Genomic DNA, 24,845 nt, shown 5'->3' with positions numbered 1-24,845 from the left:
GGGGGCAGGAGGAAGAATTTGGAACTTTGTTACCACTAAAAACTGAGGGGTGATCTCATTAATGTTTATAAATAAATAAAGGGTGAGTGTCAGGAGATGGAGCCAGGTGTTAAGACAAGGGGTAATGGGTTCAAACTGGAACACAAGAGGTTCCACTTAAATTTGAGAAGGAACTTCTCAGTCAGGATAACAGACACTGGCCCAGGCTGCCCAGGGGGGTTGTGGAGTCTCCTTCTCTGCAGACATTCAAACCCGCCTGGACACCTTCCTGTGTAACCTCATCTGGGTGTTCCTGCTCCATGGGGGGATTGCACTGGATGAGCTTTTGAGGTCCCTTCTAATCCCTGACATTCTGTGGTTCTGTGAAATGTAGAACTTACCTTGTTTCTGTTGATATGCTCACAGGTGTCAAAGGAGAGTTTATGCTTAGTCGTTTGACCTCAGTTCTGTCTGTTGCTGAAGAAACTTTTGAAAATACAGTTTTTACTTAAATAAAGTAACTTCTGTGGCCACTGGCTTGAACATTCAAAATACTATATTTTATTTATTTAAGCTTACTAGCTAACATTTGAAACCATTTTAATAATTAAAAGGTAAATCTAAGGTTAACACATCTGGCCCGTATCGTTAGCTGTGCATTGCCAATAGAATTAGACCTGGGACACAGCAACATGCGTGGTGTTTATTTCCCGTCTGTGTTTTCTAAAGCTAATTCTGTACAAGAGGCAGTAGCTGTACATGTACACATTCTGGAAGAAAATGACCTAAATTTTTAGGAGTAAGATGAATCCTGTTACTAATAGGCTGTAGTAGGAAGGGAGAGCAAATAGCTGACATTGGTAAGTCATAGTTCATGATCTCTCCTGCTTGCCTCTTTGCCCAGAGCATACTTACCTGGGTTGTGTTAGGGATTAAGGGATAAAGGGATTGGGGATAAAGATATCAGTGATCCGGTGCTAGCGGAAATTCCTGGTTTGCTAAAACTGTTACTTTAAATGTGACTATGAAGAGTTGATGTGGTTTATGTGATGCTGAAATTTAACTATTGTACTCAGCTTGATAATGATATGCTGATATTTTGTCCTAGTCATTTGTGGTTAGAATTATTAGCTATTCCACATTGCAACAGGTTAAACATACATAGCTGACATCCCAGTGAAGGCCAGTCCCCAGGAGGTGGCCTAAACCGGACAGTAACGGTCTCTTTCTGTGCCTTTCTGCTCCCCCTACACACACCCCAGGACTTTTAAAACTATCTCAGTGTGTTTATTTTTTGAGATTCCAAACTTCCTCCTTGGCTGTTGTTTTGGAAGTGAGAAGCAATGTGAAAATAACAGATCATTCAGATAAACAAATAATGTACTTCATTAATTAGTTCTGATTAATCTTCCTAATATTTGGAAGATTTAAATTTTCAATTTAAAATGTAATTTACTAATATTCACAGTCTCTGGCGCCTGTTTTTAACATATATTGGCACACAGTATAGATAAAGCATAGAAGTAGGAAGGTGTGCTTGTTGTAAAAGGGGATGTTAAAACCTTCTTCACTGAAATGTGTCTCTGCTCTTTTTTGTAGGACAAGGACTTAAAGGACTGGGCATGCTCAAACGTTGCTGTTCCTCTTCCCAGTTCTTTATTGTTGGTCATGTCTTGTGGCCTCTCTCAGCTTATCCACTAACTCCTTTGAGCCATTCAGGAGGGCAGTTCCTGGTAGTTTTGGCTTCTCATGCTTTCAATGAATCTTTTAAGGCTGAAGAATTGTAATTGACACTCCTATGCGTAATGCCCATTGTTGACCTGTTGCAGTACTGTACTGTAAGTGCACCTACTGCTGGCCGTATTTTAACTGCTTGCTTTCTGGTTTGAAAGATGCAGTGGTTCCTTTCACTCCTGGATCAATATCCAAGAAGATAATTCATTAACCTGTAAGAAGTTTACACCATGAACTATGTTTTTCTGACTTTACTGAAGTCGCTGGCATTTTTTTTAGAAAAGCTACTATTCAGGGCACTTTAAGTCAGTGACATCCCAGATTTTTTTTTTTTGCACTTCCTTTTTAAATAGAAATGGGTAGCATCCGGCAGAGTTTATACCATTATGCAATGGATTACAGCATAAGTTGTGTTCATGTTAATCTTGCTTATGCACTTGTTTGGGTGTCCTGTGCTGTACATACAGGTATTCTATACAGCGTAAGAGCCACATAGGAACCCAACTTAATTGAATTCATCTAAGAAACATTTTTTTCTTCCATGTAGAGACAAAATTTGTAGCTTTTTTTCCCCTGCCTTTTCTAAAAGAGATCATTTAAAGTTTAACCATGTTGGAGGCATGGTACTTCCAAAGTTCATACCATGTAGTGGTGTTTATAAGACTTGTGCAAAGAGAATGAGTGGCAGCTCGCCAACTTATGTTTACTCACCATGTGGTGGAAGATTAACAAAGAACATAATGGCACGATGACCTAATGGCGAATGCTTTTCTCTGTGGAAGGCATCCATGTGCGGTGGCAAGCGAGAAACCAAAATACGATGTTAATAAATTCAATCTACATACTGCATACCAATGAAATGCTTCAGATGAGGATGATAGTTTTTACCTTTGAATCTAATCACTGACATTCAGAATTCTTGCAGAGAGGAACACTGCATCTTTAAATGAGAAAGTCTGATTTTACTTTTGCTCCTACAGCATGTCAGCATCTCAAGTTCATTTCTTGCAACCTACACTATGGTGATTTGTAATCCAGCCTCCATGAGCTCGTGACATGAAGTACTGTTCTGTTGTCAAGTACTATCAAACTTTTCTGATAATGCTGAGTTAGGACAACCAAACAAAGCTAGCACTAAATAATGTTTAAAATTGTATACCTTTTAATGATCTTTTCAAGTATTTGTTACTGAAATTGTATAATGTGGAGTTTACTAGGTGTTATGTTCCAGTGCAGTGCCTCCTTTTCTTTCCCCACTGCTCTCTGTGGTGAGAAATTTGCCTTGTTTAAAATAATTACTGTGCCCTCGCATGACTGTTAAAGCTTTCTGTGCAAAGATGATTGTCTAAGTGCCACATGCCTATGATTGAGAAAAAAATAATCTATTGTTACCTCTGAGTTGTGTTCAACTGAAATGCTATTCAACAAATAACTTAGGAAAAATAGTTCTATTTTTAGCTTTTCATATCTCTGCTGTCTTTTTCTCATTTTATTTTGGCAGCAGTGAAGAATGGATTGTATAAAGACTGCTTGCTAATATGAACAAAATGCACTTGTAATTCCTGGAAATAAATTTAAATCTTATATCTTCACATTAACATTAAGAATTAGTTTTTGGTTTCCTCTTGGGTAACGTGTTTGAATGGAAATCAGGTTCAATTGCTACTGTAGTATATAAGGACGCTTGCTGGTTAATAACTTCAGGCTCCTCATACCATTTAGTCTGCTCTTCAACAAAATCTAGAAAGCCATTAACTTAGACTTCAATAGATAAGGGTGCTTACAAGATTCCATTTCAAAATTTTCTTTTTCCTATATTTTTAAGTGTTAGTCTGCCAAAACTAATTTTTATTAAGCAAGGGTTCATCATTAAAGGGCATTTTCTATTAGGAAGTTCCTGTGGTACATAAATCTCTGTTGCGGGGAACATATTAGGAGCATTGTCAGGACACTGCGCAAGTGACCATTGAATTGTGGTATGGAACCTATGCTAAAAACATTTCTATGGAAATATGCACTTGACTGTTGATACTAGTGTAGAAATTTCTCAACATTTCTACACATCTTTACCAAAATGCTTTTCTCACTGAGTTTTGAAAAGTTGAAATATTTCTAGAATCTCTGCTACTTGTATGATCATCATTACTACAGGAATAATTTTTGGCATGGTTGGAAAGATGACTGTTACTGAAATACGTTTGCAACACCTCCATCTTAATTTATTAAGAAAGAACTTTTGTCAGTTTACTTCATCTTTCTCTTTCCAATATTTTTTTGTTTTTTTTAATACTTGCTTTAATTTTGGATTTTTGGAGAGGTGTAGACTCACCCATGCATCGTGTCCCTCAGAATGAGAAGCCGAGGGTTTGCTTTACCCAACATCTGGTGCTTTGGGGCTTTCTTCCTTAGCTATTCTTGCTGAATCCAATTGGCATCCATCAGTATCAGTAACCACATTCACCAATCCTTTACCGAATCCAGTAAACATTGTTGGGTTGAATTTGTTGATGCGACAAATGCAGAAGCATGATATTTTTTTTTTTGGTCAGATTTTGAAAATAGTTTAAAAGAAGGTGCCTATAACAACACTGTGTTAGGTCAGTTATTTCATCATTTTACATTGATTTTTTTTTTCTTTATGTAGTTTTTATATTTTAGAGTGGAGAACAGCAACTCCTAATCGAATTAACATGCATGTTTCATGGTAAAGGTGTTTTGAGAATAAGGAATGTAAACAGTTCACTGTCAAAAACATTCCAACCTTACAGCTGAAGAAAAATATGCAAATATAAATTTCTCACGGATGCTCTGGCAAACAAGCATCTTACTCTGCTGTCCTGACTGTCACCAGACTCTTCCTCATCAATATCGCACGTTCTATCCAGGCTGAAGTGTCCAACCCGCGCTGGGCTGAGCGCTGCACCGGGAGCTGTCGGGCTGCAGTGCTGGCGTTGCTCAGCAGTGGCCAAATGAGACCCGAGGAGCTGAGCGTGGTTTTCCTCACAGAAGGAGAAAAAGAAAAACCTGTTGTTGCTGCCCACTGTAATATGCTACAATATATTTATACCATGTCGAAGTTGTTTGCTGAGCAACTGTACTATAGATTTAAACTTTATTAATATATATTTGCTTATGTTAGTGTAGTTTATATAGTCCTTGGTTATTGATAAATTTATTGTGTTGTTACAGCACAGTGATATGGTATAAATATAGGTCTATGCATACACACCATGTACTCATGAATTTGGTCCCTTGCATAGTACTTTTATATTTGTACAGCTATGTCTTCAAGCAATCCCAGATTTTAGGGGAAATATTTTTGTAAATGCAGTGGTTTAAACAAAAAGTCCAAACAATCCTTTTACTAAGTTTTAAATACATTTGTGGTTCAAAATGGTTTAGTTAACAATTGAAATCAAGACACTAAATTAGTGAAAAGTGCACATTAGTAAAGTGAAGCTTACAATGGTTTTTGTAGCGTGTGCTGTGATCAAACTTAAGTCAAACATTGGAGGAAATGTAAAGCTTGGACTACCTTTGTAAATCTAGAACAAATTTCTAAAGGTTGCAGCTGGTTTACTTACTATTGTTGCCTTTTCTTGTGTTGTACCAGTGTAGAGCACTCTTAAAATACTCAAACTGCTTTGTCTTTGCTTTGTACTGTTGGTGCCTTCTTAGTCATGTACCCCAAGGTCCTGCATAGCTACTTTAGTTAATGGTAAGTTTAAAATAAAAAAGCAAAGGAAGATTTTATAAAAAAAAATACATTCATTTTCTGTATGTTCTTATTCATTGTAACAATTAAACGTTTATATTGTGACAGATTTGTGATTTGGTTAATCTGTATAGATCAATTGTAAGTAGCAAAGGTTTATATTTCGTCTTATTCTTTTGATGTTGTAAACGTATGTGGTTTTCTTTTTTGAATCAGGTAACTTAATGTTCTGTTTTGTTTTTGGCATCTGAATCTTGTAAAAACAAATGCGAAGAAAATCATTAAATTGTGTCCCTGTATTACCAAATCAGCATAGTACTGTGCATATATAGAATGACTGGAATTTTGCTTTACAATGAACTGCTGTTCTGTAAACCATAGCTACACGATGTGTATTACTTTAGCTTATCTAAAAAGTTACTGTCGTTTGAACACCACAGTGGTGAGTAGCCTACATTTCATATTTGTAAATATTCAAGTTTGCTTGCTCCACTGTATGATTATACCAGCTTGAAATTAAATTAGGGAAACCTTCCAAAAAAACCCAGGTGAAGTTTCTTCATACACATGCAGAAATGTTTTATCTTTCTTGCAACAAAGTTATGAAATCATCAGTATTTTGAACTGTTGAGCACAGAGTAATGCAAATAGATCCCAGCGTATCTGATGATTCACAGGCTTTTTTGGCACTCTTTATACTGATATTCCTATAGCTATCGCCTCGTTCCCATGAAATCTTGAAAATAATTACTTGAGCAATCCTTAGAGAGCAAATGTTTTCATTTTACTACAAAAAGGTTTTTTCTCAGGCCAAGGGTTTTAAATGTGTGATTTCTGGGAACAATGCGAGCGAGCTTACATCACTGTAATGGGCGTTTGATGATTTTTTTGTAGCCTAAAATCAGACTGTGCCAAAGAACTGAACTCTTAAAAGATGTAGTTGGATAATGGCAGCTAGAAACTTCTCTAATCAATATGAAAACAGAAAATGTGACCTGAAACTGAAGAGAGTTTAGCTGTAACTGACAGTTCTGTAACAGTTCTGAGAATTAGCTTGTCAAAATCCATCTCTCCATCCCCTCTTTGGCTTTCACAGCAGCGTATGTAAGGTTTTTTTTCCAGAGTATTACAGAATTTCATTTTTGCCATAAATAGGTTTATGCGTGTTTTCTTCTTAGCTGACTGTAGCTGCCTCTCGCTGTCTTTGTTCCCTCTAGCAGAGCGCTGTGTTTGCAATGGCATCTGCTTCCACAAGTTACTTCAAGGTATGACTCCACTGCAGCTTGTCTCAGTGGGGGTTTTGACAAGCTACTGATTGGCTCAACACTCTGGTAACCCTTGTTTAAGTACAGTTAGTGCGAAATATTAATAGTTCCCATATTTCACCACAATTGGACACTGATTCTCTCTATTTGTGAACTTCAAGTGTAACAGGCACTCAAACTGTTGGAGTCAAAGACTAGGGCTGGGTGTGGGCTTGTGGCCAGCGTGGGCTGGCCTGGTTCAGCAGGAGCCCCCAGGGTGCTCTGCAAGCTGAGCCCGGTGAGGTGGTTGCACTCAGATACTCATGAAGGCTTGTGAGAAGCTACTGAGTACGTTTATTTGAAGAGATTAGTGTAGGTCTGGTGGCATCAAGCTTTGTAGAACTGATCCCTGGAATTTCTCTGCAGACCGAAGATGGCAGTTTCTGTGTTCTGTATGTTTCATTTTCAGTTTGGTTTTTTTTTTTTTTTTTCCTACTAAATTGCATATATGTAACACTTGACAAGCTTCAAAAATAATAAAAACATTTGAGGTGTGTAGAAGACTTAGAAACTTCATCACATCAATACGCATTGTGCCTGTTGACGGTTATCTTGCTCTGATGTATCTTTCCACCATGCATGGAACTCTTCAGCTAGATTCAGAAGAGTTCTGGGGCTTGAACTCAGGCTCTGAAGGTGGCTTTGGTGAGTCTGCAATGTGACATCCTGGTGCTCTGCCAGCACTCACATCCCCTGTCGGAATGTGGTTGCACTCAACATGGTGTTCATGTGAAGTCTGATGCGAGAGTTCTGTAACCCCTCTGTCTTTCCCCTTTGTAAGTTACTCATGCTGATAACTTTTCTTCCAGGTGTTTTCCAGACCTCAGCTTGTTTTTTCACTACAACTTGCTGTTGACTTTTTTCTTTGTCTCCCTATTCAAAGTGAGTCTAAAGTCCTAGTTGTTTAAAAAAATCTTTCTTCTGTAGGATTCATGAGCTTTTTGATGGTAAACAACAGATTATTGATCCTGTTAGTGAAACTGTAAATCTACTGAAGAGGTAAGCAAGGAAGTTGGAAAGTCACCTGGGACTCTTCCTCTTGGAAGCACAGCCTGTGATCTGGTATCTGTATGTGGGTTTCTGAGAAGACAATATAAAAACAGAAGGAGCAGAAAGGAACTGTGCATTTGGCTGAGATGTGGCATAAAACCCCATTCCACTGGCTTCCTTTGCTACTGTTGGGAACTTCTGCCTGAAGTCCAACAGTCCCTGTTTCCCAAGTTTTCTCTTTTTGACTCTAAATCTTTAAATACCTTGTGGATACTGAAAGCTTCCTGCTGCCTCCCTGAAGTTGCCTCTCATCTTGCTCTCAATGAACAGACAGAGCCCTTTTACCTTAAGTTCCTTCCATTTCCATCTGATTAATGAGTGTGGCAAACAAATGTGTGATCCTTCTAGCTTTTCATTTTACTTGGTATGGAGGCAGCTTATGTTTGTACATGAGGACTGAAAAAAGGAGCCCTGAAGTATTCTGTTTCTGATTTCCCAAAAAAGAGCAAGAACTATGTTGACAGCATGTTGAGTGTGCAGCATTTTCTCTTCTAAAAATAGGAGTTAAAAAATACTTTCATTTATCTTGTCTTTCTGTGAGTTTGTGCAATGCTCAACTGCATTAGCTGTTGACTGAAATACTAGTTCTCTGTGTCTCCTGCCACTGCTGCTTGGGCTGGGCTGACCTCTGGTCGTGCTGAGTTACTCTCTTCCTGCAACGCTTCTGTTCCTCAGGGTTTTACACTTCCCATGTTGGTGTTTTTCTCCGAAGTCCCTTTGTCTTCTATGACCGACTCAATGACTTCACTTCTTTGGTCTGACTTTATCTTGCATGGCTGTAATTACCTACAGTCTCACAGGTCGACTTTTGTTTGCTTTTTCATTTTTCCCTTCTGCAAAGCTGAGCCAAGAACACGGTTGTGCTTGTGGAGCTGAGCCCTGGGCCGCTGGTCACAGCCTGTGGCTCTGGGGAGGAAACGGGCAGCGCATGGCAGCTCCTCTCCTGCTGCTGGTCGCTGCAGCGCCCGGAATGGCACCAAGGCGTTGTGACGTGACCTGTTCATTCCATCTTACAATTTTAATGCTGACCTTGAATACACAACCCAGAAATAACAATGGAAAATTTTAGTCTTTGTAGCCATGATGCATGCTTCAGCACACCTGAAAACAATATCAAAATTCAGGCTTTTCTAGCAAAAAAAATAAAACCCAAAGCTCTAAGGGAATGCCATAGATTAAATTTGCTATTACTAAAAGACTTGAGATGCACATTTTAGGGGTTTGTTGTTGTTGTTAGATTCAAGACTAAATGGCTTGCTCTGAAGATGTTTTTCTGCCTTAAAAGTGCAAATGCAAAAATGCTGAATATTCAGAATTTTGGTTTGAGATTCACTGAACTGATTATACCACAAGTAATACAAACAATTCAGAGGAAGGTTTCTTAGTCAAGCCTTTCTTCTAGTTTACCTTTGATTTCAAGAGCTAGTACTTAGAAGGAAATTATGACTAAAAGCTCTATATTGTAGTTGAGACATAGACTCAGGAGTTCAAACTTTTGACTTTTAAATGCATTCTATGTTTTTAAAAAGCTTTTTGTTAGTTTTTGTACATGTATATACTTCTGCATGCTATTTGACTAGCTATGCCACAGACGCGGAGGGAATGCAAACTTTTGCAGGCCAGCTTACATGCTCAGAAATACTTTAATTAATGTTGTTGATGTCTGTGTTTGCTTTCACATGCAGCATAAGCGCAGCACTCCAGGCAAACAGGCAGGCATTAAGGAAGAAAAAGAAAAAACACCTGTGGTTATTTCTTAAGCATTCTTTTATAGCTAAACTTAATTTATAAACTTGTTTTTGAGGGTGTGTTTGGTGTTTTGGGAGTACTGTATTAAGCTGTTTTTACAGCTGACGTGGTGACATTTCTCTAAGAATAATATGCTGTCGTTCCAGCATGGCAAAGGTCTGCATAATTCATGTGTGCTCAGCTTAATCACTGGTTTTCTTCTTGAGACAATAAATGGCATTGTACCAAAAGCAATATATCCTGTGTCTAGTTAGTAGTGGAAATAATTATTACTGTGAAGCTTTTATTTTCATTGTCTTTCCAGCGCTTGCCACTAGCATGGATCATGTGCACTGACAGTTGCTCCAGGCTATTAAAGATGTCTGGGGCGGGGGGAACAGTCCTGAATAATACTTTCTGGAAGCTGCTGCTGTACTTTGAAGCAGAGAAGGGTTGCATCTGATGCTGCATTAAGCTTATTTTCTGAGTCTTATCATCAGAATACATCTAGATCTCTAGAGTGTTTCTCCGGAATTGTTCCTCCACATTTTTCCTCTTGAGAAAGGCCCAGGCTCAACACCAGCATCGTTAGAGCCAAGGATTATAAGAGAGCGGAAGGGTTTTTTTTTCCTCTGCTTGATTTTTGGGATTCTGCTAAGCTATGCGCAGCCTTATTAGATCACAGCACTGTAAAAAGACTTGTGGAATGCTGCAACTGGTTTTGCTCACCAACTGCTTAAGACCAGATAAGACCACACAGGCAACATACATGGGAAGTCTCTAGGCTTAAGTTCTGTCCCTCCTGCTTCTCCCGTAGCAATTCCATGCTACTGGTTCTGCAAGTAAACCAACCCTGGATAACTTTCCCTTAAAAGAGATAAGGTTTGTTTTTTTTTCCTTTCTGGGTGCTCAAAAGGGCAGGATACTAAGACAGTTATCTCCCCACCACTTGCATTTGACTGCTAGTGTGTAGTATATATCATACTGAAGTGTTGCTGTACAAAAATTTCAATGCTGAAGAACTTGCTGTTCTTAATGTGTATATTCCTTCTCACTGTAGAAAAATACCTACTTCCAGTTATAATTAAATAGCTTTTCTGCATTTTCTGTGCACATTTTTCTCTGCTGCCTCCTCCTCTTCTAGATGTGACTTACTTTACTGCTAATGGTGTTATAAAAACTGTAGCACTACAGGTGTCATGTGGTAACTTGTAAATAAAATGACTGTAAACACATGGTCAAGTTATTTGTGGTGCTACTCTGTAAATGTGTGACATACCTTAGCTGTAAAGCATAACTGTGCTTTCCTGAAGGACCTATGCTTTGCACTTGGTGATTATGAAGTCGCTGTCTGTGCCTTTTACAAGAAACCTTTCGGTGACTGGCCTCCTCAGCAATCTGGTCCTAGTAACAAGTTGCAGGCAACTACAGCATTGACAGCAATTATTTCTAGGCAGTAACTTTGCAGCATAATTTGCTAGATGACAGCAAATCAACGCTTATGTCAAACTGATTGTCAGTGGAGCAATAATACATTTTTATGTAAATATCTCTAAAAATTTGTATAGTAAGTAGAGAACACAAGATTATTTATGGTTGGAAGCTGATTAGGAAGCTGTTGCTGTGGTAGCGTTTTACCCTTGGAGCCAATCAGCTCTAGCAAAGGGCTGTCTGTTTCCTATCCAGTTGAGAGGGTGGCGGACAAAAGTGGAAGAGGTCTGACCTGTGTAGAGAACACAAAGTGCTGTGTTTTGGTTAAAAAAACAGATACACTGCTCTGCTGCATTCCCTTCGTGGTTGGCATGCTGTCAGAAATGGAGCAGCAAACGCTCTGTGGCTGGCTGCAGGGCTGTGCAGGCAGAGGAAGGTATGGCAGGCACTGCCAGGAGCTGGTGGGGACGTGTTTATGAACAATACTGCCTTTCTCTTCCAGAAAACAGTCCTGAGATCTAATTAGCAGTCAGTTGTTAAGCTCTTCAGAACAATTTGCCTTCGTGTATGCATGTGTTGTGGAGGGCCTGTCATTGGTCTGCGTACCAGTAGATAAAATTTAATGTTTAAGGGTTTTCATGCCTTTTCTTTGGGGGATGAATGTTTTAGTCAGCCCTATGGAATACTTTGAGAAAATACTCAAATGACTGAATTTTCTGCAGTGCTGGAGAGATACGGCCTGTCATTGCCAACTACCTGAGGCTCCAGTCAGCTGTATTTGCGTATGCAGGTAAAAAACACCTACTCCACACCATGGCAACAGGCTCTTTTTAAAAAGCTTGTCTGGGCAGGGGCAGGTGGGCTGTTCGAAATGTGCGGTTCATAACGCTGTTCCTCCTGTTGAGTGCCTCTACGGAATCATCCTCTGCAGTTCTCTCTTCCCTGTCCCTCTGGCTTCATCCCATGGTTTTTCCTGCCAGTGCAGACTAAATGATGTTGCTTGTCGATGTGACTGATAAAATTTTGCTCCCTCTTCCACTCTTTAAGTTCATCTGGAAGCAGAGTTCAGTCCAACTTTAATTCTGAAATCGGTCTTGGCTGGTGGTTTTTGTTTGGGTTTTTGCTTTGGCTTTGGTGTTTTTTTTTTTGGGGGGGGGTGAGAACTGTTGGTAGTTATTACAGGGCTGAGCTTTTTGATAGGCAAATGACACTTCCTTGTGAGACAGTAATAAAAACCTTGGCAAGCCCCTTTGCCTATGCTTGCTTTGTTTTGTACAATGGACTTGACAGAGAAATAAATCAGAACAGATTTTTTGCTTTCCTTGTGTATTGTGCTGACAGTCATCAAGAACACACTAATTTGGGAGAAACTGCTTTTAGAAATTGCTCCGGTTTAGCAAACATTTTGTGCATTAATTTTAAAATAATTGTCCTTGTGATCTGCAGTGTGAGTACAGTTATTTGAAGGGACAGGCCGGTGGCAGTCAGGCAGCACGTGCACAACATCTAGTTTTGAGTTCTGAAACTGCCCAGGAGAGGAAAAGCAAATAAGAGGAGTCATAGCTCTTTTAAAAGCAGCTGATGAGCCAAAAATGCTGTTTGATGCTGTCTAATAATGTTAGCTATGTTCAGAGTATAAATAGTGCCAAATAAATGAGCAAAGGACAAGTAATTTGCCCTCTGCTTTCAAGATGTGGACAATCAACAGCTGGGCCAGACTCCTTCATCACTCTACTTCGGACACTGCCAGCCATAGCTAGTTAGTTGAAAGTGTCTCCATTAACACATGTACTTTTGACTACAAATTCCCTTCATACTTTTGTTAAGTAATTAAGAAAATTGCTTTCCATTCAAATTAGACCTTTAAAGTCAGGGGAGAAAGAAATGAACTTTCAGTGTTGCTCATGACTTTAAATGATTTGATATGGTAATATTTCTGCTTCTTGGCTTTCAGTTGCTCCTATAGTTCTTCACCTCATTCTCCCCTTCACATCTCCTTCCCTGTAACTGTTACAGTCTGTGGGAGCCCGATTCTTTTCAAGGTATTTAAGTGAATTAAGAGGCAAGTACCACATGGAAACAGTTCCACTTAACACGGATCAAGCTGTTTCTCAAAGCAGGAGCTGTGACACAGTAGCCTGTGGCCTTTTACCATAAGGGGTAATTGAGGTTTATTTACAGCAAGCATATTAAGCTGAACAATTCAAAGAATAAACATACTCAAAACAAATACAGCCCCGTTCAGAATAAAATGTCATGTCCATGACATCTACTGAATGGAATCTCTGACAAGACAAACCCAAACAAACAGGTACTAGAAAACAAAAATATCTTGGAAGCGATGCTCTTGAATGAATGAAATTCATGTATGTGACAGAGATTGTCTGAAGGTGGTGATTATAACCCAGTCATTTTTTGGGGGCAGAGAGGTGGGCAGCAACAATGAAGCCTGTGGCATTTCTTGTATAAACATTTCTATCTGCAAATTGCCACACACCTCCTCAAACAAGGATAGCAATTAATTAAGCAGGAGAGTCCATTTCAGCTCTTAAGATGCTTATTCCAGATATTCCAAGTATTGCTTTGGCATTTACTTGCTCTGAGAATGGATTAATGATGACATTTTTGTGTTAAATTATTGAAATTTGGCATGTGTATATTTTGGTTTTACTTGAATGTATTAATCACTTGAACACCCAGTAATTTTCATGATGAAAAGAAGTGTGACAGCCTTTCAGTGATCCTGCCTTGCCTACTGCCTGCTAAATGTACTTGAATTTGGAGGAGGGGGAAACATTACTTGCTTTTCTTTTGGAATGTACCCTTCCATGCCCTGGAATGTCTTTAGAATGAAATAATCTTCAGGTAGACTAGTGAAAATTACAAACTCTCTGTATGGCCTGTTCAGGGATAATAAATACATCTGTATACCCTTTGCACCTACTTAGACAGTGAAGAGCTGGTTAATATCTAAAAAGCTTGAGGAAAACAGATAATGTAAACTCAGCTCATGCTCTCCCATAAACACAATTCCTATATCCTGCTGGTGACTAAACCACGGGCTGTCAGTTTCCAGAGCTTGGTAATTAGCAGAAGTCACAACGCTGCTGGGTGGTTTTTCCAATGCCATGTTGTTTTTATTAATAATTTTGTCTGAACATCAAATTTTTCAGCAATAGGGCTATACAGTCTCTAGAGCAGAAAAAGAACACACCTAAAATTTGCCATAGATGTAATAATACTTTTTATTCAGCCTGCCACTAGAAACCTCGCATCCATGAAAATCTAAATAAAAGCTGTTGAAGGAAAAGCGTAGCTGTAGCTTAGTCCTATGTGCTTCATAGCTCTCCTGCCCATTCCAGGAATTGTGGAATTGTTGGACTGATTCTGGCCTGCAGCTGGGCCATCTGCTGGCGAGAAGTTGCCATGAAAATTGTTCATATAAATAAACACCTCCCTGAATGACAGTTTGAGGTGATCACTAAAGAGCAAAATTTATAATAGTAATACCTAGAGTGTTCAAAAAAATATTGTGGAAATCCTCTAGAATGATAGCTCCAATGTTTATCAAAGGCTAACCTAGACACAGTTTAGAGCAGGAACATACCTGTGAAACTGTAGTGAATGATTCATTTTTTTACATGGTAGGTTTTGGGGTTCTTTTTTTTTTGTGTGGGTGTTTGTTTTGTTTGTTTTTTGGGGGGCATTTTTGTGCCTTTTTTTTTTTTTCCCCTCCAAGCAGGCTGAGTCTCACAGTGTCTGTGGAATATGACTGGTCAAGGCAGTAGAAATGAGGATCAAAAGAAAATTTTGCTGCCTGGGGACTGAGTTGATAATTTTTCCAAAACTTGGATACCGATTGAGACGACATATTGCAATATTTGCATTTCATCCCTATGTTGCCTGTCAACCTTCTGTCCTGGTGCACTGCAGAATGTGAAGCAGCAACATTACCTCTGTCTTTAAGTAATCATTATTGCATACTATGAGATACGGCTGGTAGCTTTTATGCTCAGTGCTGGATGCTGCTGTCTCAAGCAGATGTAGGATGGCCTTTTATAGCTTCCAACTGCCCTTTTTCCAGTAATTTAGAATGTTAACCATGCTGTGACTGAAAAGAAAGGCTGAGTCCCCTTCGCAGCAGCCCAGTCATGCTATTTCTTTCCTGTCCTCTTCCTTGTTCTAACTCACTGGGCTACAAGCTACACTGGCAACTGTGGCAGGCTCAGAAAATGTTTTGACAGACATGTAAACTACCAGTGCAGACCAGAGGAAGTATTCAGTAGCTGTACAGCACAGCACACAGCACAGTGTGTAGGTACTGTGTGTGTAGTGCCTTCTGACTAAGCAACACTTTTAATGCAAATATTTTTTCTTGGTACAAAAGCTAGCAAGGAATTCTTCGTATAAAACTGTAATGCAGCCATAAGCAAACTTAATTTATGAAATGCACATGACGTCCAGCAGAAAGAATTAGACTTTCATAATATTAATTCACTAAGTGTCAGTCTTCTCAACCTGCACTTATTTTCAGATCTCTGAGCATGCCTGCAGGGTATATAAAATGGAATTCTAGATTTGGAATGTGCTCCAGCTTGGCACTTACATTACAAGGTAAGGCTGTTCTGTCACTCACCTTTGGACATCATGGATGCTCTACATGACATAGCAAGAGAGACTGTTCTTGCCAGGCATATTTTGCTGGGGCCTGTGACTCACTGTTGCACATTCTTTGTTTCCATGTCATGTGGATCAGGGGATATGTCTTTCATATTAAGACTGCAAAATACATGTACAGCTAGCCTCATCCTGTCATGTAACCAACTCCATACCAGTTTCTGGAAACATGATTTGTATTCTCTTCATCTCTGCCATCTTGCACCTCTGACAATATTTTTAGAGAGATTAATGCAATTTCTGATGCAATTGCTAGAAGCTCTTTCCAGTAACATACAAGCTGATATGCAACAGAACCGAAAATCTTGTATACCCTGTCAGCTTACCGCCTTCCTGCTGCCAACATTGAAGGTGCTAAAAGTGAACTACTCTTTTTTTTCAGTCTGAAGAAAATATATAGTTGTGCTATACACCAAAATATGAACTTACATATGTGGGATATGAACAAGGGCCTTGCTGAGCTATGTGGTCAGTGAGTCCAGGTGTTGGTGGCCTCTGTAGTTTCTGCTGTGTGTTTTGTTCTTTCCTATGCTGAGTTATGGTTTGAGTGGTCAAGCAGTCAAATCACAGCCGTTACTGAATACGTTTCTAGTCCAGGGATGGCAGGAGGAAATAAATTGAAAGGTATCTGCTTTTTTCTTCCATTCAAATGCTAGCATTTTATTTGAGGACAACCACTTGGTTTAGAGAAGAAAAAAAAGTTGCCAAAATAAACAACACTCATCTGTGCTTATGTTTTCATAGAAACTCTAGGCAATTCTTCAAGGTAAGTGGCAAGTTACTTCACTGGGCACACCAAGTTAATAGTGAACAGTAACATTACTGTAGGTTGGAGTTAAAAAGTGCTGATAGGTGCTTGTTCTCACTATGTGCCTGGCTGAGGCTTCTCTAACAGTAACAAGGAGGATGTAATCAAATACTATGATTGATAGTGTTACATGAGGAAACAGGCAATGCTTGCTTGAGCTGATCTTGTCTTTAACCAGTCTCCCTATTTTTCTATTACCAGAAACATTCGACCCATTTGTTCTAAAATTTATAAAGGAAGTTCATATATTTACTTATCAATATGTGTATAAGGATGATGGTAACAACAGTCAACACGTTATAAAAAAAATCAGTACAGTTTCAGCCACGAGATGGAGCCAGTGCAGTATCAGGCACATCTCAGTTGGCGAGAATGTTACATGCTATTTTGTCTCTAAATCCTTCAGCAGCTTTAAGAGGATTGTTTGCTTCTCAGTTACTGAGACAGCAATGGAGAAAACAAAACAAAAAAAAAAACAGAAATACCCAGTAGTTAGGGTACAGAATTAATGTATAAATTATTCCAACCCACAAATGAAACTCTTAAAGCTAATCTAATAATGAAAAATAAAAATCAGTGATGCTTCTTTTGTGACTCTAAATAAAACTAGTCTTTAGGCTCAGTTGCATTCTCCAGGGGTTTACAGAATTAAATAACTTGAGGAAAAGAAAGAAGGGATGATTAAGAGGGAAAAATTAAAGAGTGGCAAATAAGGCCCTTGCGTTAATCTTATAGAATCAGGTGTATCTATCTAAGTAATAAAACAGCAGAGGCAGCTCTAGCAGCTACTGCAGAGAATTTAATACAGTAAAAATCCCAGTGAGCAGGGCAGGAAGATGGAGGTTTCTCCATACATTCTATTTCCAGTAATCTTTTTAGACACTTTCTAGATAAGTTATTATAAAGAAATTAATCAGTAAGGCCTGGCTGCAGTGTCAAGTTATAGTATACAACCCTGTGTTCTGACAGTTACAGAATATCTATGTTTTCTTCTTGTTATTACTGTTCTCCTCTTCAGTTTCATTGTTTCAAAGTTACACTAGACTCATACTAATTAAAGGCTTTTCTTTTTGTCCTTCTCTGATAGGAAATTTCCATGGCCAACATTACTTTTTACTTTCTACAGTCATCTCGACACTGCAAAAAAGAATGAGCTTTTTAACAATATCTGTCTTCACATAATTCTAGAGAATAGTGTGAGTGTGATACCTTGAAGTTTTACCCTGCCCTGCTTCATTTTGCCCTGTAAACAATGGGCTGGCTACTACAAGAAGTCAATCCTCCTAATCAAAACAGGTTCCTATTTTTTAAAAAATTTAATTTCCTAGAGCATAGCTTTACTAAGGAACCCTGTGTTCTAATTCACCTTTGAAAAAATTTAGGTGACCTGCTGGTCATTCTCAACAAGAGATGTCTCCTAAATGTAGGCAGACTTTTAGCTCGTACAGTATGTCTGGACCCAATTCAGGAGAAAACACTAACAAGCTGAAAATGTTTGTACATCAAATAGCTAACTCTTTTTTTTTTTTCTCTCCTTTTTTTTTTTTTTTTTTTTTTTTTGCTTTCCACTTGCTATGAGATTATCCTTAGCAGAAGTCTTCATTAAAGTGTCAGTGCGTTTATGAACAGGCCAGTCACATCTCCACTTCTTTCAACTTAAGAATGAATATGTTTATATAACATATGATCTGCACAATGGTACTGCTTGCAGAAAAGAAAAATGAAGTTAAACGTCTGTAGCACTCATTTTATATTTCATATATTGTTTATTCAAACAGCTAACTGTATTAAAATAGTTGCTGTGAGGCTGATGGATTAATAACAAATTAATGGTAGCAGAAAGCATTTTCTTAGCATTGTATAAACTATCATTGTCTAAAAACATCTATAACATGGGGTCTGTGGGGTGGCCTAACATTTTTATTAGACCAATTACTGTGTTATCTCTTCCCAGAAGTCCATTTTGCTTATATTCTCTTAAACATCAGTGATTTTCAAATCTGTGTTTCAGCAGTTAGAGAAACTTCACTATATGTTTCTAGTAAGTTATTGAAAGTGGTGTCTCTGATATATCTGAAATGCTATTTGTAATTCAGGTAAGGTAACAAACTAATCAAGATTTTGTTTCCCTCTCTATAAGGCTTCTCTGGGGTTTAAACTTTACAAATCTTGCTTAGAAAGAAAGGTGGGAACAGGCAGGTATTCATGTTCCTGAAGTGGGAACAGCAATTCTGAAATGCCTTTGGGGATCCTAATGAAGAATCAGTTGAACACCTGGCAATTAACCAAACAGATAGATATGATAATCAAGCTGTCTAAATAGGAAAAGAACAGTCCTGTGCTTGACAGGGACAAAAATCGCTGCTGGAATCCACAGTTCAAGAAATCTTTTGATAACTTGGAGAAGGATCTGAGAAGAGACACAAAAACAACTTAGAAATTGAAACATGTGCTTTGTAAAACGCTATTACTAAAAAGGATGACTTGCTCTTGTATCTACCGTGAGTCCTGTTGTCTCAGTCTTACAGATGAAGGAAAAAACAGCTGAACAATTAAACTAAATACATTCAAGGGAGAAATAAGATGTAAAGATTTGTCAATGAGAGTAATTAATGACTGGAAAAAGGAATTAAAAATTTGTAGAGACAGGATGTTCTAGGATGTTTTCCTAAGGGATGTTCTGGTTCAAATGACAAGTAATATCACCAGTCACATGGCTTCTATCTTACAGCAAGTTGTACCACATGATTACAGTAATCTCCTTGGCCCTATTTATCTGTGAAATGATAGAATATGCTTGTGCTGGATGCCCTAATCTGGACAGGATACAAAATGAGGATGGAAATGTAAGTCTAGGATTTTAAATGAAAAACACACCTCTTGGCAGAAGGGAAAAAAAGAGAAGAAAAAAAAAAATCAGCAAAACCACAACACAACCTAAACCAGAAAAAGCTTGAATCCCTGCCTCGAGCCAACTGTTTTACATATATAGGCAAGCATATGCAGAATATGTTTTTATAAAACATGTCTCAACAGAAAATTGAGCTCTGCTTTTCTACAGCTCGCAAAACACAGGTTTAACTTCTCAGATAAGTAATAGCTGGCCAACAATTAGCCAGGGAGTCTATAGCCACATGAAACAGATAACAATTCTATAAAAAAGGTGGACTTTATAATATGTATGTGTACATTGAAAGCTTATTTAGTTCTTTTTATTACATCTTTCTTTTGCCTCAGAGAAATGTGTCTTCTGCTTTCTTTACTGCTAAATACAGACAATACATGCTAGCATTTGCTTTTACACTTTAAATGCTCCAGTCCTCATAAAGTGCAATTAGTTTGTATGTGGTGTTGTGCTGGTTTATTGTGTTCCCACTCCTGTTTGCATGCTAAATTGAGGTTCAAATGTTCCACTACACTGTGTAATTTACTTACCAGGAATAAATAGCTGGAAAACTAATGATGCCATTCCCAGTCTCATGGTAAAGTGAAGTCTGATTCTTGCCTACAGTCTCAATGTATCTTGCTGGAGTTACAACCTAGCCTCCTCAGCATTCAGAATTACCCAACCAATATCAGGGGTTCAGAATAGTTCTGTCTTTTCAGTTTTTGGATATGATCTAGACCTATTCCCCCTCTACGCACCCACAAGGAGCTTGGCATAGTTTAAAATAACTACTACTTTTCAGAGATCAGGAGGAAATTATAGTTCTCCTGGGTTAGGTTCTAAGTTCGCTGACAGATGTCCAGTCATGTACACCAATGGACTTTCATATCAGAAATTAGATCAAATTACTGAATTCTGAAACAGGTCACAAACAAGTTTTAAGACTGCTTATCACTTTTGTCCTGTTTTCGATCTCTAGTATGCTTTCACGTTAAGTATCAAAATGAATCTGTATTCGATAGATAAAATGCTTATGCTTATTTCCCATAAAGAGAAACGTGAGGTAGATTGCCCATAGACAGTAAGATTTGGAATTTGAGAGTTAGGACTGAGAGATATAATGTACAGCTCACAGCACTGGCTAAATCTACAATTTTAATTAAAATGGAAAGATCTTCTAATGTATACTTTTGGTACTGCTTTTTGGCCTTGAATCTTCTTTTGTAGCAGTCTAAAGCATATCATAATGAGCCAAAACACTTGTGACCCCAATTTTAGGACCTAATTGCTACTGTATCTCACCTTTGGGTCCTGATCTGTGAATCCTACAGTTAGAGAGGTTGTAATTGATTGACTGTGCCAGATACACAAATTGAACAGTTATAAATTCTCCCATTAGAAAAACACTCTTGTTAATTTTATAGAGAGATATGCGCATGCATTCACACATTACAATTCTGTTCTGCTCAAGTCTCTTGAAAGACTTTCTGCAAATCCAGTGACAGCTAGCAGGAAAAGCAGAAACAAGAAGTTGCAGGGCTTCCTCACTTACTAGACTAGGCAAGTAGCTGCTTGCAGTCCCTGTAGCTGCCTCTGCTTTTAAGGACAGTCAGAACTTCATGGATCCAGTATCTTTTCCTCTCCACAGCTTGGCTAGTACGAGAAACAATTTTCAAGAATAAATATGGCTGTCACTTGTTGTTATGATCACCATTTTCACTACTGTGCTTGTATCGAGATGATTCTTTTTGTTGGTCTTGTATTTTTGTTAAAGACCAAAAGGAGTATATAACAAAACCTGAATGCTTATAGGCTCCTACTAGTGTTATCTTGCAGTGAAAGGTCTAGATTTTCTAGTGAAAGCAGATCTTTAAGTATTATAAAACCAAATTCGGGGAGGGGGAAGTAACTTAGCTACTAAGGTTATGTTGAAGGTTGAAGGGCTTGTATGCTGCCTAATTCCCTGATGAACTTACCTACTTCAGGTAGGACACTTGTCTATCAGTCAGTCTGAATATCAGAAAATTTTAGTTAACATCTGGTTTTGTTATTTCAAATGTCACATGAGATAAAAGGAGCACTTCCACAGTGATTCTGGGCATAAAAAGAGCAATTCAGATTGTACAGGTGACAAATCACCCTCCAGTGGTGTGTACTTCAGCTAAAACAGAGAACACAAAACTTTGCAACTCTAGGACCAACAGAGATTTAACATCTTGAGGAATCAAAGGAAATAAAGATTCTGACATTCTTTCTCAGTTTGGGTCCTTCCTGCCTCTACCTGTCCTGTTTCAAGTTTGTCCTGTTTTCAGAATGGCCTTTTATGTTTTTAGATACCTACCAGTTCTACTTCTAATGTGCTAAACCACATGGACTATGACTGCATGCTGTCTCTCTGACTCCCATAATGCAGCGAATTCCAGAACTACAGACCATAACGTTGATTAGAATCTTAACAAGGAACAGCAACATCCCCCCTCCATTACAGAATTATATTTAAAGAGAAGTTTCATGATGCAGAGCTCACAACAGGAACATAGACAAGACCTGTCAGTGTCAAAATCAGTCCTATTAAAATGGTGTGCAGTGTATTACTGAAGATAATGTGATTATAATTATGACACTACAAAGGATTCAGTAGTAGCAGTAGTAGTAGTGGTAGTACAACTTCTGCTTTGCTAGTCAAGATCAGAGGCCCGCTCTGAAAGCCAGACTTGACCCTCAGAGTTTACAATCTAAACAGTATAGAAATTAAGATGCAAGCGTTTAATTTCTCCCACACTTCTTAGGTTATTTCACTGTCTCGGTGGAAGTACAGGCAGTACTTCCAAGAACATCACGCTGTATCAGAGGTTTATTCATACAAGCAACCTTAGTCTGCTCCTGAAAGCACTGAATACATCCTTGACATGTCTTTATCATTAAAACATTAAAAAAAAGAAAGAAAAAAAATTGAGAAAAAGATGGTATTCTAACAGTGCAGCTTGTGTGTTTGTTACTAGGGAAACAAACAACAAAGAGAAAGAAACCCTTAGTGTCCTTGTCATTTGGATCTTCCAGTGGTGAAGCAGAGCTTGTGCTAAAACAACGGAAACATTGTTCTGCTTTCGGGATCCTTTGCTGTCCTCACTGAGTGACAGACACTTCTTTCTCCCCTTGTCCATCTTGTCAGCTCTGAAAAGGAGAGTCACTTCTATATTCAGGATTGGACTGCTGTGTGGGGTTTTTTTGTTTGTTTTTTTGTTTTGTGTGTGTTTGTTTGTTTTTATTTTTAAAATTCCTCCAGTCTATTTTAATGTCTGTTTCTGTGTAACCTGGTTAGTTCCTAACACCTAAATCAAGATCACAGCTTGTCTCTCAAGGCAAACAGAAAAGAGAAACCCTATGTTACATTCACATCTGTAGAAAAGCCTGTACAGCAGCACTAGTAACTCTGAGTTTGTACTTCCAGTCAGCATTGGGACAGAGCATCAGCAAGACTTTAGAGAGGGTGAGAGGTTCTGCAGCATTTGCCACATTTCAGCTGTGCAGCTGTGATCCCTGAGCAGGACTCTGCACATGTGGTATCGTTGCTTCTGAGGCTCAGGGGTTGTGTATCGTGGTGGGAGCTTCACCACCAGTTTCAGTGAAACAGCGAGGTGTCAGTCATTGCTTACGTGGACTGACACCTCACTTTGTGGGTTGGGAGGACGACCTGCAGAGATCAGTGTTGTTTTCATCACAACTTTCTGCTCATTGTTTAATATTCCTCATTTCTAATCCTCAAAAAGAGGACAGAAGTTGGAACTACAGTAAACATACTGTGGTATAGTACTTAGAACCTGTAAAATCCAATGTAAGTATTAACTGTTTTTAAAAGGCCAAAGCAATTACTTCTAAAGCAGACATATGGGAACTTTTTTTACACAATTCATGCAGCTGGCTGCATGAATGGGGTACAGGATCAGTCAGACCAGATGCCAACAGCTGTCCATCTAGTCAGGTATCCTTCAACTTGATAAAGAAGAATGGAGTAAGAAACCTGTTGTAATTTCTCTGCTAAATTATGCTACATCCCTGCCTCCTTCTCCACTTATTATCTTGTTGTATATCTTTATGATACATCTCACCCAACTCATCTGTGGGAACTGGATTGGGAAGCCTGAGGTGGTGCACTCTGAAGTGAGGCCGAACAAACCAAACGATTATCACCTTTCTCCTTTTTACAAGACTACAGCTACCAGCACTGGAGCAAGAGAGATGACAGGAAAATTGCAATAAAAACCCTACTGGAAACACTCTCACAGATGTTTGTTTCCTTCTGTTTTGCCAAAAACATATTTCTTCTTTATCGTGCGTGACTTTTTTTGTACTGTTCTTCAAGAATGGCCATTAATTTGCCATTAAGAAGGAAGAAGCATGTGACAAAAAAATGTATGAACATGCGAATTATAGTAAAAAATTGATCAGCTGAATAAAATAAACTAGCACACGGTTTATTGATTATAGCCACTAGCTGAATTGTAATGGATTATATTTCTCTAATATTCTGCAAAGTACCAAGGCCCCTTGGGTAAAAAGACCCACTTGATAAATATTTGGAAAAAAATATGTCAGTACTGACAAGAAGAAAAGGAGGCGAAGGAGATGTTATTGATGCTGCATTTATGTAGCGTGACAAAAGAGCCCTGCCTTGGGGCACAAAGTGGAAATGACAGCTTTGTCACAGGCTTTGTCAGTTTGTATCTCTATACTCTTTGCCCATGGAAATAGAAGTGTACAGCCAAAATAAACTAGGGGCCAGCTTTTATTTACTTTTTTAAGGAAAATAAGATCCTTGCCAGCAGACCTCAGATGCTTCAGAAACTACTTGTATGGGAGTTGTATTTTGGTTTTCTTAATCCTCAAAATAGTTATTCTATACCTTAACAACTGTATAATTTTTTTCTTTATAGGCAATGAACTCTTTCCGAAACTCCCTTTCCAGAAACAAGTGCTCTGACCCATTCTACTGATCTTCCCATCTCCAGCTGGGCTTTTTTCCTTAATGTCTTTTCTGCAGCACTGATTTTCTAACACACTTGTGTGATCTTCCAGAGTTTTGCCTACTTTCAGCAGAAACATGGAAAACAAATACTCTCCTGTGAGGAAAAAAAACAAACAAAAAAACACTGAGCAATCCTACATTGCTTATTACAGTGCCTTCGCGTGGAAACCCTTCTGAAAATACTCAGGGATGAAACCATGACCGAGAGGGCTGCTCCGGCTGAGAATTTACCTCGCGTTGGTTTCGCTCCCCGCCCCGGGCAGCTTTTTTCCTCAGCTCTTTTCTCCTCAGCTCTTTCTTTCCTCCTCAGTTCTATTCTCCTCAGCTCTCTCCCCTCAGCGCAGCCCGCGCGGGCGACAGCCCTCAGCGCGCGCTTCCCGCCTCGCACCGCCGCGCGCCCGGGCGGGGGAAGCGGGGACTGAGGGGGCGCTCTCTCCACGCGCACACGAACACGCGCCCCCCTGCCTCGCGCACAACAGCCCGCGGGGAGGGGGAGCGAAAGGGGG

At 38.9% G+C, this 24,845-nt stretch overlaps 1 protein-coding gene and 1 long non-coding RNA gene across 3 annotated transcripts in view; one reads left to right on the top strand and one right to left on the bottom strand.

Annotated features, from left to right (window-relative positions):
* Positions 1-5,476, top strand: part of MAPK1 (mitogen-activated protein kinase 1) — a 36,477-nt gene extending 31,001 nt beyond the window's left edge. For both annotated transcript variants that reach the window (XM_082066109.1, XM_082066108.1), the window contains exon 9: positions 1,579-5,476. The gene's annotated coding sequence lies outside the window, so the exon portion shown is untranslated. The remainder of the gene's footprint in view (positions 1-1,578) is intronic.
* LOC309446393 lies at positions 3,983-24,794 on the bottom strand. Its single transcript, XR_014185452.1, has 3 exons — positions 24,571-24,794; positions 20,866-20,966; positions 3,983-8,883 (listed from the first exon to the last, which is right to left on the bottom strand). It is a non-coding gene; the product is annotated as an uncharacterized lncRNA (long non-coding RNA).
* Positions 24,795-24,845: the final 51 nt, after the last annotated feature.

Source organism: Streptopelia decaocto (assembly GCF_964273445.1).
Source record: "Streptopelia decaocto genome assembly, chromosome: 15".
NCBI classification, from domain to species: domain Eukaryota; kingdom Metazoa; phylum Chordata; class Aves; order Columbiformes; family Columbidae; genus Streptopelia; species Streptopelia decaocto.
The sequence above is the reverse complement of the archived record's forward strand: the minus strand, read 5'-3'. Positions and strand labels throughout refer to the sequence as shown.